Source organism: Pseudophryne corroboree, chromosome 8 (genome assembly GCF_028390025.1).
Source record: "Pseudophryne corroboree isolate aPseCor3 chromosome 8, aPseCor3.hap2, whole genome shotgun sequence".
Classification (NCBI taxonomy): domain Eukaryota; kingdom Metazoa; phylum Chordata; class Amphibia; order Anura; family Myobatrachidae; genus Pseudophryne; species Pseudophryne corroboree.
Genome location: NC_086451.1, coordinates 162,409,627 through 162,429,498, shown reverse-complemented (window position 1 = coordinate 162,429,498; position 19,872 = coordinate 162,409,627). Strand labels below are relative to the sequence as shown.

Here is a 19,872-nt window from a genome sequence, read left to right as displayed (position 1 = left end):
TATAATCCCCATGGTCCTTACGGAGTCCCCAGCATCCTCTAGGACGTTAGAGAAAATAAGATTTTAAACCTACCGGTAAATCTTTTTCTCGTAGTCCGTAGAGGATGCTGGGCGCCCGTCCCAAGTGCGGACTACTTCTGCAATACTTGTATATAGTTATTGCTTCAATAAGGGTTATGTTAGAGTTGCATCGGTCCTGCACTGATGCTACAGTATGTTGTTTTTTCGTACTCATAACTGGGTAGTTTATCACAAGTTATACGGTGTGATTGGTGTGGCTGGTATGAATCTTGCCCTGGATTAACAAAATCCTTTCCTCATACTGTCAGTCTCCTCTGGCGCATAGAGGGAGGAGCCAGTGCACACCCAGAACTAAAGTCTTTCTTAAAGTGCCCATGTCTCCTGCGGAGCCCGTCTATCCCCATGGTCCTTTCGGAGTCCCCAACACCCTCTACGGACTACGAGAAAAAGATTTACCGGTAGGTTTAAAATCTTATTTTCTACTTTATTCTTTTCTATCCTAGTTTATTACGACCAACTCTCATCCAAGGAGTTTGATATTCTACTACCTGCATGCAATTTAAATTGCTTAAATTGTTTATATGGTTGATTTGTCCTTCACAACCCATAATCTGCAACTTGGATGTACTTGTGTCATTGAAAATCTTATAATAAAAATGTTTATATATTGAAAAAAAAAGTTATAAGACATATGCATTCAATATTTGAAGAAACAAAATAAAATAAAGCTATGTATTGGGTTTCACTAACAAGCACATTGGAAGACTTGACTACTGTTAAAAGACATGCATTACATGGTATAGAGCCACAAACCACAATGTAGTAAAATAAAAACAAACTTACATGTGCTAGAGCTGGGGAGGGTCGCTGCTCGGGCAGCCCCCTGTCAAGTGAAGGAGATCCAACTGAGGCAGCACAAGGGAACTCTCGAAAGAAGAACAAGGCTAGAGGAAAATCTGAGACAAAGAAATCTGACTTTTACCAGAGCTGTCCAGAGGAAAGCACAAACACAGCCCCCCACTACCACAAATAATGCAGTCGAGTTTCCCACATTTGTGGAAATCACAGGGGTCAGCATACCCAGAATGCAATGAATGAACCTCACCCTGGGAGAACAATCTTCATGACCATGGTATCTCCTATGCAAAATAAGTATGATTTGGGATAGGGCTGGGGAGGGCCGCTGCTCAGGCACATCTCTGTCAAGTAAAGGAGATTCAACTGAGGCAGCACAAGGGAACTCTCATCTGGGGACAACAACTGCAGGGAGAACACATATTTTCAGATGAACATGGGAGGGCAGAAGGCTACCTAATACTGAAGCACCCCCAAACAACAAACAAAATGCAACAACTAGTGCAAGCATTCCTGGGGGAAGGCCTGCAGCAGATGGATTTGCATATGGTGATGTCATCCAAGCAGTGGGTCAAAGTTGGCTTCAACCCTCGTCTGCATATGAAAAGAGAAAAGGGGCGTGCAGGGCATGGCAGCCTTTTGCGGCGCTTGGATGACCCCTAGCTCGCATTAAACACCTCCACCCTCCTTCGGTGTGGGGCTCATGTTGGCTATGCCCCAGCCCCTGAAGCATTCAAGCTGATTTCTTGCAGCAGCTGGGCACTGTAACAGCTCCAGAGCTGCTCTGTAAGGCAAATAAAAGGGTGTGGGACCTGCAGCACTACCTGTAGTTCGCATTGTGCGTTGGAAGGCAAAAAGTAAGCAGACGGGAGAAGTCAGGATAGTGCGCAAGGGCATAGAAGGGAGGGGCTCAAGAAAAGAGAAGTGGAAACAGACAGCAAACTAGGCTGGAGAGAGACCTGAGACAAAGAGACCTGAATTATACGAGAGCCGACCAGGGGAACACAAATTATGCAGTCAAGTTTCCCACATTTGGGGAAATCGCAGGAGCAGCACACCCAGAGTGCAATGGGTGAGCCTTGCCCTGGGAGAAGCACCTTCATGATCATAGTATCTCACCTGGCAGGTAAGTAGGAGTTGGGCTAGAGCTGGGGAGGGTCGCTGCTCGGGCACCCCCCTGTCAAGTGAAGGAGATCCAACTGAGGCAGCACAAGGGAACTCTCGAAAGAAGAACAAGGCTAGAGGAAGATCTGAGACAAAGAAATCTGACTTTTACCAGAGCTGACCAGAGGAAAGCACAAACACAGTCCCCCACTACCACAAATAATGCTGTCAAGTTTACCACATTTGGGGAAATAACAGGGGTCAGCATACCCAGAATGCAATGAATGAACCTCACCCTGGGAGAACAATCTTCATGACCATGGTATCTCCTATGCAAAATAAGTATGATTTGGGATAGGGCTGGAGAGGGCCGCTGCTCAGGCACATCTCTGTCAAGTAAAGGAGATTCAACTGAGGCAGCACAAGGGAACTCTCATCTGGGGACAACAACTGCAGGAGGTACACATATTTTCAGATGAACATGGGAGGGCAGAAGGCTGCCTAATACTGAAGCACCCCCAAACAACAAACCAAATGCAACAACTAGTGCAAGCATTCCTGGGGGAAGGCCTGCAGCAGATGGATTTGCATATGGTGATGTCATCCAAGCAGTGGGTCAAAGTTGGCTTCAACCCTCGTCTGCATATGAAAAGATAAAATTGGCATGCAGGGCATGGCGGCCTTTTGCGGTGCTTGGATGACCCCTAGTTCGCATTAAACACCTCCACCCTCCTTCGGTGTGGGGCTCATGATGGCTATGCCCCAGCCCCTGAAGCATTCAAGCTGATTTCTTGCAGCAGCTGGGCACTGTAACAGCTCCAGAGCTGCTCTGTAAGGCAAGTAAAAGGGTGTGGGCCCTGCAGCACTACCTGTAGTTTGCATTGTGCGTTGGAAGGCACAAAGTAAGCAGACGGGAGAAGTCAGGATAGTGCGCAAGGGCATAGAAGGGAGCAACTCAAGAAAAGAGAAGTGGAAACAGACTGCAAATTAGGCTGGAGAGAGACCTGAGACAAAGAGATCTGAATTATACGAGAGCCGACCAGGTGAAACACAAATTATGCAGTCAAGTGTCCAACATTTGGGGAAACCGCAGGAGTAGCACACCCAGAGTGCAATGGGTGAGCCTTGCCCTGGGAGAAGCACCTTCATGATCATAGTATCTCACCTGGCAGGTAAGTAGGAGCTGGGCTAGAGCTGGGGAGGATCGCTGCTCGGGCACCCCCCTGTCAAGTGAAGGAGATCCAACTGAGGCAGCACAAGGGAACTCTCGAAAGAAGAACAAGGCTAGAGGAAGATCTGAGACAAATAAATCTGACTTTTACCAGAGCTGACCAGAGGAAAGCACAAACACAGTCCCTCACTACCACAAATAATGCAGTCCAGTTTCCCACATTTGGGGAAATCACAAGGGTCAGCATACCCAGAATGCAATGAATGAACCTCACCCTGGGAGAACAATCTTCATGACCATGGTATCTCCTATGCAAAATAAGTATGATTTGGGATAGAGCTGGGGAGGGCCGCTGCTCAGGCACATCTCTGTCAAGTAAAGGAGATTCAACTGAGGCAGCACAAGGGAACTCTCATCTGGGGACAACAACTGCAGGGAGAACACATATTTTCAGATGAACATGGGAGGGCAGAAGGCTGCCTAATACTGAAGCACCCCCAAACAACAAACCAAATGCAACAACTAGTGCAAGCATTCCTGGGGGAAGGCCTGCAGTAGATGGATTTGCATATGGTGATGTCATCCAAGCAGTGGGTCAAAGTTGGCTTCTACACTCATCTGCATATGAATAGAGAAGAGGGGAGTGCAGGGCATGGCGGCCTTTTGCGGCGCTTGGATGACCCCTAATTCGCATTAAACATCTCCACCCTCCTTCGGTGTGGGGCTCATGTTGGCTATGCCCCAGCCCCTGAAGCATTCAAGCTGATTTCTTGCAGCAGCTGGGCACTGTAACAGCTCCAGAGCTGCTCTGTAAAGCATGTAAAAGGGTGTGGGCCCTGCAGCACTACCTGTAGTTTGCATTGTGCGTTGGAAGGCACAAAGTAAGCAGACAGGAGAGGTCAGAATAGTGCGCAAGGGCATAGAAGGGAGCGGCTCAAGAAAAGAGAAGTGGAAACAGACAGCAAACTAGGCTGGAGAGAGACCTGAGACAAAGAGATCTGAATTATATGAGAGCCGACCAGGGGAAACACAAATTATGCAGTCAAGTTTCCCACATTTGGGGAAATCACAGGGGCAGCACACCCAGAGTGCAATGGGTGAGCCTTGCCCTGGGAGAAGCACCTACATGATCATAGTATCTCACCTGGCAGGTAAGTAGGAGTTGGGCTAGAGCTGGGGAGGGTCGCAGCTCGGGCACCCCCCTGTCAAGTGAAGGAGATCCAACTGAGGCAGCACAAGGGAACTCTCGAAAGAAGAACAAGGCTAGAGGAAGATCTGAGACAAAGAAATCTGACTTTTACCAGAGCTGACCAGAGGAAAGCACAAACACAGTCCCCCACTACCACAAATAATGCAGTCAAGTTTCCCACATTTGGGGAAATCACAGGGGTCAGCATACCCAGAATGCAATGAATGATCCTCAACCTGGGAGAACAATCTTCATGACCATGGTATCTCCTATGCAAAATAAGTATGATTTGGGATAGAGCTGGGGAGGGCCGCTGCTCAGGCACATCTCTGTCAAGTAAAGGAGATTCAACTGAGGCAGCACAAGGGAACTCTCATCTGGGGACAACAACTGCAGGGAGAACACATATTTTCAGATGAACATGGGAGGGCAGAAGGCTGCCTAATACTGAAGCACCCCCAAACAACAAACCAAATGCAACAACTAGTGCAAGCATTCCTGGGGGAAGGCCTGCAGCAGATGGATTTGCATATGGTGATGTCATCCAAGCAGTGGGTCAAAGTTGGCTTCAACCCTCGTCTGCATATGAAAAGAAAAAAGGGATGTGCAGGGCATGGCGGCCTTTTGCGGCGCTTGGATGACCCCTAATTCACATTAAACACCTCCACCCTCCTTCGGTGTGGGGCCCATGTTGGCTATGCCCCAGCCCCTGAAGCATTCAAGCTGATTTCTTGCAGCAGCTGGGCACTGTAACAGCTCCAGAGCTGCTCTGTAAAGCATGCAAAAGGGCGTGGGCCCTGCAGCACTACCTGTAGTTTGCATTGTGCGTTGGAAGGCACAAAGTAAGCAGACGGGAGAAGTCAGGATAGTGCGCAAGGGCATAGAAGGGAGCGGCTCAAGAAAAGAGAAGTGGAAACAGACAGCAAACTAGGCTGGAGAGAGACCTGAGACAAAGAGATCTGAATTATACGAGAGCCGACCAGGGGAAACACAAATTATGCAGTCAAGTTTCCCACATTTGGGGAAATCGCAAGAGCAGCACACCCAGAGTGCAATGGGTGAGCCTTGCCCTGGGAGAAGCACCTTCATGATCATAGTATCTCACCTGGCAGGTAAGTAGGAGTTGGGCTAGAGCTGGGTAGGGTCGCTGCTCGGGCACTTCCCTGTCAAGTGAAGGAGATCCAACTGAGTCAGCACAAGGGAACTCTCGAAAGAAGAACAAGGCTAGAGGAAGATCTGAGACAAATAAATCTGACTTTTACCAGAGCTGACCAGAGGAAAGCACAAACACAGTCCCCCACTACCACAAATAATGAAGTCGAGTTTCCCACATTTGGGGAAATCACAGGGGGTCAGCATACCCAGAATGCAATGAATGAACCTCACCCTGGGATAACAGTCTTCATTACCATGATATCTCCTATGCAAAATAAGTATGATTTGGGATAGGGCTGGGGAGGGCCGCTGCTCAGGCACATCTCTGTCAAGTAAAGGAGATTCAACTGAGGCAGCACAAGGGAACTCTCATCTGGGGACAACAACTGCAGGGAGAACACATATTTTCAGATGAACATGGGAGGGCAGAAGGCTGCCTAATACTGAAGCACCCCCAAACAACAAACCAAATGCAACAACTAGTACAAGCATTCCTGGGGGAAGGTCTGCAGAAGACGGATTTGCATACAGTGATGTCATCCAAGCAGTGGGCCAAAGTTGGCTGGAACCCTCATCTGCATATGAAAAGAGAAAAGGGGTATGCAGGGAATGGCGGCCTTTTGCGGCGCTTGGATGACCCTTAGTTCGCATTAAACACCCCACCCTCCTTCGGTGTGGGGCTCATGTTGGCAATGCCCCAGCCCCTGAAGCATTCAAGCTGATTTCTTGCAGCAGCTTGGCACTGTAACAGCTCCAGAGCTGCTCTGTAATGCAAGTAAAAGTTTGTGGGCCCTGCAGCACTACCTGTAGTTTGCATTGTGCATTGGAAGGCACAAAGTAAGCAGACAGGAGGAGAAATCAGGATAGTGCACAAGGGTATAGAAGGGAGGGGCTCAAAAAAAAAGAAGTGGAAACAGACTGCAAACTAGGCTGGAGAGAGACCTGAGACAAAGAGATCTGAATTATATGAAAGCCGACCAGTGGAAACACAAATTATGCAGTCAAGTTTCCCACATTTGGGGAAATCACAGGGGCAGCACACCCAGAGTGCAATGGGTGAGCCTTGCCCTGGGAGAAGCACCTTCATGATCATAGTATCTCACCTGGCAGGTAAGTAAGAGTTAGGGCTAGAGCTGGGGAGGGTCGCTGCTTGGGCACCCCCCTGTCAAGTGAAGGAGATCCAACTGAGGCAGCACAAGGGAACTCTCGAAAGAAGAACAAGGCTAGAGGAAGATCTGAGACAAAGAAATCTGACTTTTACCAGAGCTGACCAGAGGAAAGCACAAACACAGTCCCCCACTACCACAAATAATGCAGTCAAGTTTCCCACATTTGGGGAAATCACAGGGGTCAGCATACCCAGAATGCAATGAATGAACCTCACCCTGGGAGAACAATCTTCATGACCATGGTATCTCCTATGCAAAATAAGTATGATTTGGGATAGGGCTGGGGAGGGCCGCTGCTCAGGCACATCTCTGTCAAGTTAAGAAGATTCAACTGAGGCAGCACAAGGGAACTCTCATCTGGGGACAACAACTGCAGGGAGAACACATATTTTCAGATGAACATGGGAGGGCAGAAGGCTGCCTAATACTGAAGCACCCCCAAACAACAAACCAAATGCAACAACTAGTGCAAGCATTCCTGGGGGAAGGCCTGCAGCAGATGGATTTGCATATGGTGATGTCATCCAAGCAGTGGGTCAAAGTTGGCTTCAACCCTCGTCTGCATATGAAAAGAGAAAAGGGGCGTGCAGGGCATGGCGGCCTTTTGCGGCGCTTGGATGACCCCTAGTTCGCATTAAACACCTCCACCCTCCTTCGGTGTGGGGCTCATGTTGGCTATGCCCCAGCCCCTGAAGCATTCAAGCTGATTTCTTGCAGAAGCTGGGCACTGTAACAGCTCCAGAGCTGCTCTGTATGGCAAGTAAAAGGGTGTGGGCCCTGCAGCACTACCTGTAGTTTGCATTGTGCGTTGGAAGGCACAAAGTAAGCAGATGGGAGAAGTCAGGATAGTGCGCAAGGGCATAGAAGGGAGCGGCTCAAGAAAAGAGAAGTGGAAACAGACAGCAAACTAGGCTGGAGAGCTCTTCTGTCTATATTTTGCAAACCTGCTCTTGTCCTCTCCAGCTGCTCCATGTAGATTTGACGTCTGGAAAGGTGCATAACCCACTGACAAGCAGGCACACTCCTGCATGAGTTTTCTCTCTCACTAGCTGGATGATACACAATCATTTGCATGTGCTCCACCTCTGACACACCACCCACCCAACCACCCAGTGACCAGAGCCACCCACAAGCCAAATGGCTCCGTGATTTAATTTGCACAGTGTAGTCATCCAGGCAGCATGTCCTTCTCAATGGAAGGATCTCTGGTTCCATGGAATCTTCCACATTGGAATGCTGCGGAATAAAAAGGATTTAAATATTCAGCTTGCTAGCATTCAATGTACCTGCGGCTTGGCTTTAGCACATGGGTCTTCATCCTGTGGCCCTCCAGCTGCTGTGAAACTACACATCCCAGCATGCCCTGCCACAGTTTTGCTATTAAGGTATGCTTAAACTGAGGCAGGGCATGCTGGGATGTGTAGTTCCACAGCAGCTGGAGGGTCGCAGGTTGAAGACCCATGTTCTAGCATGCCTGTTCTATGATGCATGTACCGTGATGTCACAATCAGCTTGGAATGGGGTGTCTAGCAGGCATTTGCTGACAGCCACTTGAGGGAGACACACATCAGGAGATGCAGCATATCGGAGGTCTTCGATGCCTTTCCAGCAAATGCACACCACCTGCTGCTGGTCTGGACACAAAACAATGCCCACAATTGAAGTCCCAAAATGCCCAACTACAGGATTCATGTAAGTAGTGAATTTAGGAATGAATTTAGAAGTAGGAAATTAAGTTAGTTCACAAGTACATTCAAATTCAGATCTAAAGTCTAGGTAGGCCTCACATCCTGGCAGCCCCCAGCACTTAAAAATGCCTTGATTAGAGGTAGAGAATTAAATGTAGATAAAAAGTAGACACAAAATAAGACTCCACAGAGCAGTTATCAGGTGTCTTTATCAATTGTTGCATTTAAAAAATCAAGCAATTAGGGAACACAATGTTGCAACAATGTAACCCTATTTGCAAAAAAGTACTAAATAAGTTTGTCGATGTAAGACATTTGCAAAGGCGCATCCAAAACACGCTGGAAAATGCAACTGAATCTGTTTTTGGAGGCTAGAATAGGAAATGAGCATTGGTCCTACAAGTACTGAAAGCTCTTCTCCCATCTCCCTTTTCTGAAAAGCCATTTAATATATGGTTCCCAGATAGGGGACATATCAGATATTGCCTTTCAAAAGCAGCAAATATCATACCACTTCTATTGCCATCAAAGATAAACATTGATTGTTTTCAGATATTGGATTGAAAAAGCAGTCTTTATTGACATAAAGAAGCAAAAAAACATACATAAACATTACACACATAAGTACCGTGTTGCAGCACAGCCAAAACACAATACAAATGCTGTCGGTATAGTACAGTTCAAGAACTACAGCACAGGCCAGCCTACACTATAAATCATGAACTGCACTATACATTTAAACAATACAATAATACAACAGTTAATAAGGCTATGGGTGTGGAGTGTAAGAGGGTGAAGGAATCACAAGCCCGAAGCTTTATTGAAAGACAGACACATATAAAGGGAGGATTAATAAATACAAAGATATCCTTTACTATAGAATGTAGTCCAATCCGGTCTTTCAACTCTTCCACAACTGAAAAACGGATAGTGTTCCCAAGCCTTCCATCCTGGAATATCTTCAGTCTCTCGCCAATGAAGAAAACAATCCCTCCAGCAGACTCTTCAACCACGATACAAGATCACAGCCAAAAGGGCGAGAAGCAACTACACTTGCGTTTAACCAAAATGGCTAAAACTTAGTGAAGGAAAGTGCAGTGCACCAAAACATAAGCTGACACAATCATGGAGAATGCGCCAGCATATATGCTCTTCTATCTATATTTTGCAAACCTGCTCTTGTCCCCTCCAGCTGCTCCATGTAGATTTGACGCCTGGCAAGGTGCATAACCCACTGACAAGCAGGCACACTCCTGCATGAGTTTTCACTCTCACTAGCTGGATGATACACATTCATTTGCATGTTGTCACAAACTGAGGGCTGGTGCTGACCAGGGGGAAGCCTCAGTTGTAGGGGCTGAGGTATATGTGTACCTGGGAGGCAGTACAGGGTTCTTAGACAAGCAGGGAACCTTTAGAACAAATGCCCAAAGGCGTGACCAAGACAACGAAGGAAAGTTCAAAGGTTTATTAAACACAGTTCAGAGGAATACGGATGACTTGGTACAGGTAACAGGAATCACAGTTCAGAGAAATACTTGGGATCGATGGCGGAGCACCGATGGAGACTTGGGATCGATGGCGGAGCACCGATGGAGACTTGGGATCGATGGCGGAGCACCGATGGAGACTTGGGATCGATGGCGGAGCACCGATGGAGACTTGGGATCGATGGCGGAGCACCGATGGAGACTTGGGATCGATGGCGGAGCACCGATGGAGACTTGGGATCGATGGCGGAGCACCGATGGAGACTGGGGATCGATGGCGGGACACCGATGGTGACTGGGGATCGATGGCGGAACACCGATGGCTACTGGGGATCGATGGCGGAACACCGATGGTGACTTGGGATCGATGGCGGAACACCGATGGTGACTGGGTATCGATGGCGGAACACCGATGGTTACTGGGGATCGATGGCGGAACACCGATGGTTGCTGGCAGGGCAGAGCACCGCTGGAAGCTAGAAGCTGGAAGCCGGTCTCAGGTAACTGCCAGTCACAGGGAGCAATGTAGACACTGCAGAGTCAGGCTGTACAGCAGAGAAAGTCCATGGAAGGACTGCACACTGGAATCACTGAAGACAATTGAAGCACTGACAAATCTTTCCAGCCCAGGAACAAGATATTTATACCAGCTGGGAAACAGGGATTGGCTGGCTGATTAAGCAGAGTCCAGAGTGCAGCTGCTGGGTAATCAGGCCGAGAGCAGAGTACAGCTGATAGGCTGAAAAGTAACATGTGATGAAAACAAACATGGCTGCGCCCATGTTTGAACTTGGAGGGAAAGACTGTTTGTAACTTGCATGTGAAACTTAACCCTGATGCTGCCAGAATCACAGTAAAGAGATTAGAAACAATGAGATGCAGCGTGCTGCACACAGACAGTGCAGATGGAATCCAGGCTTGGAACACTGGGACAGTCTCAGGAGACATTTGGAAGGTAAATACTGATAAGGAATTACCTGGATCGTGACAGCACCCTCTCCTTTAGGAGTGGCCCCAGGACACTTCTTATAAATTCTTTACCTGAACAAACGGAAGGATCTAGATTGAATCCTGATGAACTTGAACTGGCTGGAACCAGATGAGACTGTACTGGACCTATGGACGAGACCAGATTGAGTCCAGACAAACTTGAACCAGCTGAGACCGGCGGAGACTTTGGGCCGACGGATAGGACAGGATTGAGTTTGGAGACCGTTGAATCAGCTGGAACTGAAGGAGTCTTTGGACCTACGGATGGAACCGGATTGGGTCCACAGATATCGGAATCGGCTGGAACTGAAGGAGTCAGAATCCGGTTAGAACCGGAATGAGTTGTATCAGAGTGTTCAGTTAGACCATCCTGGACATGGTCCATGCTGGATGCCAACAGGGTGGTGCTCTCTGAAGACGGCAAACTGGAGTTCATAACTGCATCTGTAGCACAAAAATTTCCATCTGGGAACTTGGCTCTGGATACTTCCCTTGGGGCTGAAACTTTGGTGACCCCTCCTGGGGTTGACGAATCAGACACCTCTCTCAGGGTTGTTTTCTCCAGCACCCCTCCTGGGGTTGACAGATCATAAACTCCTTTTTGAGAAGACTCATATGCCCCTACTAGAGCTTGAACATTGGATACCCCTCCTGGGGTTGTAGACACAGACGCCCCTGAACCACGGAGGGTTACTTGTATTCCATCCAGCCGAGAGGAGAGGTCCTGGAGACAGCGGATCACATGGCCCTGTGCAGTCTCCTGACGTTCAAGGCAGGCTGCAAGTTCTTGCATCGGCCTGGTCGCTTGGACCTGGTCTCCGGCCGGATCCATTGGGTCAGTGCTTACTGTCACAAACTGAGGGCTGGTGCTGACCAGGGGGAAGCCTCAGTTGTAGGGGCTGAGGTATATGTGTACCTGGGAGGCAGTACAGGGTTCTTAGACAAGCAGGGAACCTTTAGAACAAATGCCCGAAGGCGTGACCAAGACAACGAAGGAAAGTTCAAAGGTTTATTAAACACAGTTCAGAGGAATACGGATGACTTGGTACAGGTAACAGGAATCACAGTTCAGAGAAATACTTGGGATCGATGGCGGAGCACCGATGGAGACTTGGGATCGATGGCGGAGCACCGATGGAGACTTGGGATCGATGGCGGAGCACCGATGGAGACTTGGGATCGATGGCGGAGCACCGATGGAGACTTGGGATCGATGGCGGAGCACCGATGGAGACTTGGGATCGATGGCGGAGCACCGATGGAGACTTGGGATCGATGGCGGAGCACCGATGGAGACTGGGGATCGATGGCGGAGCACCGATGGAGACTGGGGATCGATGGCGGGACACCGATGGTGACTGGGGATCGATGGCGGAACACCGATGGCTACTGGGGATCGATGGCGGAACACCGATGGTGACTTGTGATCGATGGCGGAACACCGATGGTGACTGGGTATCGATGGCGGAACACCGATGGTTACTGGGGATCGATGGCGGAACACCGATGGTTGCTGGCAGGGCAGAGCACCGCTGGAAGCTAGAAGCTGGAAGCCGGTCTCAGGTAACTGCCAGTCACAGGGAGCAATGTAGACACTGCAGAGTCAGGCTGTACAGCAGAGAAAGTCCATGGAAGGACTGCACACTGGAATCACTGAAGACAATTGAAGCACTGACAAATCTTTCCAGCCCAGGAACCCAGGAACAAGATATTTATACCAGCTGGGAAACAGGGATTGGCTGGCTGATTAAGCAAAGTCCAGAGTGCAGCTGCTGGGTAATCAGGCCGAGAGCAGAGTACAGCTGATAGGCTGAAAAGTAACATGTGATGAAAACAAACATGGCTGCGCCCATGTTTGAACTTGGAGGGAAAGACTGTTTGTAACTTGCATGTGAAACTTAACCCTGATGCTGCCAGAATCACAGTAAAGAGATTAGAAACAATGAGATGCAGCGTGCTGCACACAGACAGTGCAGATGGAATCCAGGCTTGGAACACTGGGACAGTCTCAGGAGACATTTGGAAGGTAAATACTGATAAGGAATTACCTGGATCGTGACACATGTGCTCCACCTCCGACACACCGCCCACCCAACCACCCAGTCACCAGAGCCACCCACAAGCCAACTGGCTCCGTGATTTAATTTGCACAGTGCAGTCATCCAGGCAGCATGTCCTTCTCAATGGAATAATCTCTGGTTCCATGGAATCTTCCGCATTGGAATGCTGCGGAACAAAAATGATTTAAACATTCAGCTTGCTAGCATTCAATGTACCTGCGGCTTGGCTCTAGCACATGGGTCTTCATCCTGTGGCCCTCCAGCTGCTGTGAAACTACACATCCCAGCATGCCCTGCCACAGTTTTGCTATTAAGGTATGCTAAAACTGAGGCAGGGCATGCTGGTATATGTAGTTCCACAGCAGCTGGAGGGTCGCAGGTTGAAGACCCATATTCTAGCATGCCTGTTCTATGATGCATGTTCCGTGATGTCACAATCAGCTTGGAATGGGGTGTCTAGCATGCATTTGCTGACAGCCACTTGAGGGAGACACACATCAGGAGATGCAGCATATCGGAGGTCTTCGATGCCTTTCCAGCAAAATGCACACCACCAGCTGCTGGTCTGGACACAAAACAATGCCCACAATTGAAGGCTCAAAATGCCCAACTACAGGATTAATATAAGTAGTGAATTTAGGAATGAATTTAGAAGTAGGAAATTAAGTTAGTTCACAAGTACATTCAAATTCAGATCTAAAGTCTAGGTAGGCCTCACGTCCTGGCAGCCCCCAGCATTTAAAAATGCCTTGATTAGAGGTAGGGAATTAAATGTAGATAAGAAGTAGACACAAAATAAGACTCCACAGAGCAATTATCAGGTGTCTTTATCAATTGTTGCATTTAAAAAAATCAAGCAATTAGGGAACACAATGTTGCGACAATGTAACCCTATTTGCAAAATAGTACTAAATAAGTTTGTCGATGTAAGACATTTGCAAAGGCGCAAACAAAACACGCTGGAAAATGCAACTGAATCTGTTTTTGGAGGTTAGAATAGATGCAGGATCAAGTAGCTCAATGGGTAGGGTATTTGATTAGAATTCAACAGGTTATAGGTTTGAATCCTGGGTATGATAGTTTGAGGTGTTATTTAATAAAGTATGTTTATATATTAGTCACACATGGTTTACTTGTACAAATGGCATGTCACCAGTTAGTGCTGACTGCTGATATGCCATTTGCACAAACACGCCATGTGTGACTGTATATGCATTTAAGGAGGGCACCCCGGCAATACCACAAACCATTGAGTGTCAAGTATACTAGATATATCTTCATATCTCATGTGCTTTCTCTGAGACCAATCTTGTTATGCCCCTTCCCCACAAGGCATGCGCCTTTTGTCCATATTGCAAAAATGGGGAGGGGGGAGGGGGGCATATAATTATCTGTCACAGGGCACCAAAAAGTCTAGTTATGGCTCTGGTATGCATTATGCATTCTGGCTGACCATATCTCCAACACTGGCTGGTTGGAATAGAAATCCGGTTATCTATGTGAGCAAATGACCATCAACGATTTACTCTCAAACACTAGAAAATGGACAAAAATGGTCCCCTAAACAAATTGGTTAAATTTTGGGTTTAACCAATTTGTGTAATGACCATTTTTGACCACTTTTCTAGTGTTTGGGAGCAAATGGTTAATTGACATTTGCTCCTATACATTACCAGATTTTCATTCCATCCATCCAGACTGGATAGATAGCCTGACAGATAATTGTGTAGTGTACGCCCAGGATAACTGTCAGTTGTGCTTTCTTTTATGACGGCACATAAATGGGTGGGCAGATCCAGAGCAAGCACTGCCCACTCATGCATAGTTGTCAACTGATGTGAAGTTCCAGTGGGCAATCTCAGTTATAAAGAAAAGTATCTGGAAATTGTCCCTAGTTTAAAAAAAAAATAAAAAAAAATTGATCAACTCCATTTATTTAGTATGATATCCCAGGTGATAGGATGCCGGCAGTTAGAACAACATACTTTATTAAATAACACATCTCAAACTACCATACCCAGGATTCAAACCTATAACCTGTTGAATTCTAATCAAACACCCTACCTATTGAGCTATTTGATCCTGCATAAAAATTGTGAACATTATATGAAGCTATTGGTACTTTGAAAAAAAAAGTATCAGCATTACAACGCAGCAGATCCATGCAGTTTGCAGCCACACACTACATGTATCTGCTCAGCCACAATGCTGATTATTTCTTCACAAAGTACAAGGTGAGCTCCAAACAGAATTCTCTAGCTTAGAATTATGCCAAACCTAGAAGTCGGGCCCCCCACCCTGGGATCCCCCAGAGGGAGGCCTGCACCGTCATGCGGCAGGCTTGTCCGTTTTGGAAGCAGGCTGATGGGCAGCCCAGGCTTGCTTCAGTCTGGGCTTGGCAGGTCTGGAAGCATGAGCTTGCTTTGGGTATGCCTGACAGTAGTATAGTGAACCACTTTCCGTCAAACTCATTTTTGACAGGTGGGAACGCCTCTAATTATGCAAACCACACCCAGATCCTCCCCTAACCCCACCCAGATACACCCTTAACCACGCCCCTAACCACGCATCCTGATACGCCCACTTTTCATTCCCTTCTGCTGGTATTTTATATGAAATAAGCCTACAAAATCAGTTATAAGCGCTTTTTATACATTGTGTATTATCACTGATGATGCAACGATGTATATTATTTCAAAATGATTTATAAAATAAGTATTAACTCTTAATATTAATAATATTATATGAAGAAATCATTGTGTGTTTAAAGTATTTTTTTCTTCATACATTCACTGTGGTTCTGGGATCCTCTTACACGCTGAAAGTCCGGAGGGGGGATGATGAGTGGCCTGTTGTTTAAGATAAATGCTAATAATGAGGGCTACCAGCACCCAACATGACTTGTGTAATTAGATAAGAAATTGCTAACTTTAAAAAAAAAAAAAATGCATATTACAAATACTCAGCAAAACACAGTACACATTTTTTTTTTGATCAGAGTGCTGATGCTAATAATAAAAATACAATGTTTTACATGTCTATTTATAATATGCTGGTGCTTCATCTTTTTGACTTCGCCCTTGATATTTTAGGAACAATAGTATATATTGTATATGAATCAATGTTTTGGCTCATAGGACCGTTATCATGAGGTATACTGCAAATATGGCTTGTTTATAATCATTCTGATGTATAAGTGTATACTATTCCCAATTGATTTATCACTGATGATGGAGCGTTGTATATTATTACCAATTGATTTATAAAATAAACGTGCTGATTCGATCATGATATAATTTTGCATTTTAAAATGATTTTTAAAATGAGTCATTGCTGGAGGACGTATTTTTTTTTCTTCATACAGTCACTGATCTAAATATCTCACAGAAAATGGGGTGTATGATCTAACCATCATTTCAAAAAATATATACTTTATTCATGCTGGACATGCTCAGACATGTATATACATGTATTATTTTAAAAAAATATTTGCGTTATTTTTGCAAACATATGTAGAAACAGCATATTTGTGCTTAAGTCGTAGAATTTTTTTTTAAATATGTGCATTTTTGTTACATCAATAAGGTAAGTTTATTAAATATTAATTATATATTAAAGAAGCCTTGTTATCCATCACAAGAAGCAAATCAAAAGAAAATTCACTGATTCCGTAATTTTAACCAATTTAAATAAAGGTTGTATTTTATTTTAACTCAGTGTTTAAAATACCTTTTTTTCCCACCAAGTAATTGCTGGTGGGTTGCTCTAATGAAAGACCCTTACAAGACATGTACTGTGCCAGATAAGACTTTACTTACAATTCTGTTACAGGACATCTCTATTCTACAAAGTGATAACAACTGTTTAATATCACATTCATATCTTTCCTTGAAATGTAAGTGTACATTGTACTTATTGTATCCTCTTTTCATTTTCTGAACATGCTCTGCAAAATGATCTTTCACAGATTGCTGCAAGTACTGTTCACTAATTGTATACTGCAACTCTAGTAGTAGTATGACATCTTGTTCACTGGTGGTTAATACAGTATGTGCATTTTCGTAATAAAAAAAGTATATTTGCATTTTTGTTACATCAACAATACAAGTTTATTAAAGGTTTATGATATATTAAAGAAGCCTCCTTGTTATTCATCACAAGAAGCAAATCAAATAAATTATTTACACATATATTATATTACATTTTTCTTATGCCAGCACTGCTATTATATATTTGGTGCCACAGTAACTAAACAGGAAGGGAGAACAGTGTTATTGTGAGGCTGGACATGACAGGACAGGAAGCAGGCAGTGGTGATACAGTATGAAGTAGAGATGGTTCAATCTGCTGAAAAGCTCTTTGAGGTATGAATTTCAGAAGGCTGTGTATTTGGAATGGATGCATGTTTTTATGTAAAATGTGTGGTGTTATTGAGTGTAGATTGTGTTAGAAAGTGTTCAGTGAATGTACATGAACATTAATGTATCCACAGCAAGAAATCCACAGTTTCTAACATGTTGCTGCTTTGATGTAGCATATGGATAATCATTGATATATTTTTGTTACAGTACATATGATATAAAAAAATACTAAAAAAAATTCTAAAGTAAAAAATTAGGCTCCATTCAGAAATAGTAAAATGTAAAAATAAACAGTATGTAGGTTTGGTGCTTCCATTTTTGTAGATGTTGAATTGCCAGAAATAGGTGAACTTTTCTCAGTTGTCTGTTCATTGTAACATGTTTAACTTTTTTGAGTGGAGTCTATTTTATAAATATAGTACAATATTCTTGTATTAGAAAATAGCAGAACAGTGAACAAGGAGCAGCTAAGTTGTAAAAACAAAAGATTTCACTTTTGCATCTTTAAATGCTGCAAAAACAATTAGTATAATTCCACTTAATTCAGGAACAAATCATATTTTGCAGTTCTCTTTAAGGATACGTAAAAAAGACCAAAGCACATGCAACAGGACAACACCGTGTGACCAAGTATACGGAAACCTACTCACATGTATTAAATCCATTTAAAACATAATATAATAAGCCACCATACAGCAAGTTACCCCCCTTTTTGTGTAAGATTTCTACTTGATGTAAAGATGGCAATGAGCACTTCAAACCTACAATGCCCCAATCAAATTAGGTGCAGCTGGAAAATCCTACAGTCAGCAAAAATGACAAATACTTCTGATCCAAGGGAGCTGGTGCCGGTAGTAAACGTGATGTGTAAACAACTCTGCTAATTATCTAAAATATATGTGGAGTTTTCAGAAAACCAGAAGTAACATGGCCGCCAAACCAGTACTGCAAGTATTCCAGTAAGCGTTCCAAGTGCTCCAAACAGAAAGTAATGTGCCCATTCTTACACTGTATTCTAAAGACTTAAACAGGAAGTATATGCGTCCATTCATGCGGTCCACACCATCACTAGTGCAGGAGTTGCAGAGCACACGATATGATAATCATTAGGTATCTTCATTTTAAAGCTTTGAGTTCCATTGGCATCATAAGTTTTTCAAAGGATATTTGTTGCATTCAAAAAAAGATTTAAAAATATACAGTACATTAAAATAAACATAATACATAAATAGGTTTTTTTTCTCCAAGTCATAGGGCGATCACAAAAGTCTCTTACACGACATGTGTTGTTTTAGATAAGAGCTTAGATACAACACCACACCTTTGTGCAAAATTAACCCTTAGATGGTGCAACTTAGAGGAAGATTGATAAAGTCTCCATTTACATTATCCCAATATGGTATATTACTACTCTATACCAATATTCTTTACAAGCCAGCATACAACTAATATGGAATGGATCATGTTGTGCAGTAACTTAGAGGAAGAATTATGTATTTTATACCCAGAGAGGCACTGGTTACAGATACTCAATGCAGAGGAATGGCACATTAGGTGTAAAATGTCATATTTGTTTCTACACAGGGCAGTGGTATCTACAGCTCCCACACACCGCTGTGATTTAGTCTTCCGGGATATTACATGTTGATAGACCCATTTGAATTTGCTACCAGTATTAGCATTGGAAGACCTGAAAAAATACCAATTGTCACAGTAACAGGCTTATCTATAAATCTGGCATTGGAAAGGTATAGCGGATGAAATGTAGTTCAAAGGGGTTGTATTCTAATTCTACCTTTTCAGATTTTATACAGCATTAGTGGTTTATCTGAATGGGCATAACAATTTTTCTCCTTGTTATACAAGGCCTTGGGACTGTATAAGAGTTAAAATGACTCCAAGAAAAAATGGATTGATACTGCGTCCCACTGAGTGCCATCAGAAACAGCATTGCTGTAACAATTCCTGTCATTTGTAATAGTGGTTAAATAGACTTTAATCTGTGTTACCCATGGATATTTACATATGTATACATATGTATGGTTAATATTATTTATAGCACATTAATTGCCAGTTATTGATTTATAATTATTTGTATCTCTACATCTACTGTAATTTATATATGATAAATCCATGTTATCCATCTGGAAATAGTAAACTTTTCTTACAGTTGTTATCAAAGGATATATAATGTAAACTTCCTATCAAAATTTCCCTTAATATTTGCTTTTAGTAATAATACTGGACTTTGCTGTGGCAGTTTGCTAATATATCACCCCTAGACTATGAAAGCGGTGTTGAAACATTTATAAAATTAGATTACTTACATTTAAGAAGAAATAATTTGTGAATTAATCCTCTCAATCATGGACATATTGTGTTTCATTTTTGCATAATGTTATTTTACAGATTTTTCCAGTGAAACTTAATGTTAGTATTGTAAACGTGTGCTGTCCAATAGGCACACAGACATTTGCCCTCAAGGTTTACAGTCCCTGAGGCCCTCCACAGAGGGTTGTATGACTTTTTTTAATTATGCTGTGTGTATTTAGTACTTATTTTGTGCTTGTATAAATGAAATCCACATATGGAAATCCCTAAAACCTGGACTGTAGGGTG

General features: G+C 44.3%; 10 non-coding genes and 1 pseudogene across 10 annotated transcripts; all 11 read right to left on the bottom strand.

The window, feature by feature from the left end:
* Positions 1–1,013: 1,013 nt before the first annotated feature.
* LOC134950894 (U1 spliceosomal RNA) lies at positions 1,014–1,177 on the bottom strand. The gene has a single exon (XR_010183732.1). It is a non-coding gene; the product is annotated as a U1 spliceosomal RNA (small nuclear RNA).
* A 671-nt stretch (positions 1,178–1,848) lies between these two features.
* On the bottom strand, positions 1,849–2,010 carry LOC134952090 (U1 spliceosomal RNA). Its single transcript, XR_010184701.1, has one exon. It is a non-coding gene; the product is annotated as a U1 spliceosomal RNA (small nuclear RNA).
* Positions 2,011–2,162: 152 nt separating this feature from the next.
* LOC134951228 (U1 spliceosomal RNA) lies at positions 2,163–2,326 on the bottom strand. Its single transcript, XR_010184007.1, has one exon. It is a non-coding gene; the product is annotated as a U1 spliceosomal RNA (small nuclear RNA).
* Positions 2,327–2,997: 671 nt separating this feature from the next.
* On the bottom strand, positions 2,998–3,160 carry LOC134953001 (U1 spliceosomal RNA). Its single transcript, XR_010185352.1, has one exon. It is a non-coding gene; the product is annotated as a U1 spliceosomal RNA (small nuclear RNA).
* A 152-nt stretch (positions 3,161–3,312) lies between these two features.
* LOC134951606 (U1 spliceosomal RNA) lies at positions 3,313–3,476 on the bottom strand. The gene has a single exon (XR_010184315.1). It is a non-coding gene; the product is annotated as a U1 spliceosomal RNA (small nuclear RNA).
* A 692-nt stretch (positions 3,477–4,168) lies between these two features.
* On the bottom strand, positions 4,169–4,310 carry LOC134952707 (U1 spliceosomal RNA; annotated as a pseudogene).
* Positions 4,311–4,462: 152 nt separating this feature from the next.
* Positions 4,463–4,626, bottom strand: LOC134951518 (U1 spliceosomal RNA). The gene has a single exon (XR_010184244.1). It is a non-coding gene; the product is annotated as a U1 spliceosomal RNA (small nuclear RNA).
* A 671-nt stretch (positions 4,627–5,297) lies between these two features.
* Positions 5,298–5,460, bottom strand: LOC134952268 (U1 spliceosomal RNA). Its single transcript, XR_010184830.1, has one exon. It is a non-coding gene; the product is annotated as a U1 spliceosomal RNA (small nuclear RNA).
* A 152-nt stretch (positions 5,461–5,612) lies between these two features.
* On the bottom strand, positions 5,613–5,777 carry LOC134952095 (U1 spliceosomal RNA). Its single transcript, XR_010184705.1, has one exon. It is a non-coding gene; the product is annotated as a U1 spliceosomal RNA (small nuclear RNA).
* A 673-nt stretch (positions 5,778–6,450) lies between these two features.
* LOC134952138 (U1 spliceosomal RNA) lies at positions 6,451–6,613 on the bottom strand. The gene has a single exon (XR_010184729.1). It is a non-coding gene; the product is annotated as a U1 spliceosomal RNA (small nuclear RNA).
* A 153-nt stretch (positions 6,614–6,766) lies between these two features.
* On the bottom strand, positions 6,767–6,930 carry LOC134950479 (U1 spliceosomal RNA). The gene has a single exon (XR_010183391.1). It is a non-coding gene; the product is annotated as a U1 spliceosomal RNA (small nuclear RNA).
* Between the last annotated feature and the right edge of the window lie 12,942 nt (positions 6,931–19,872).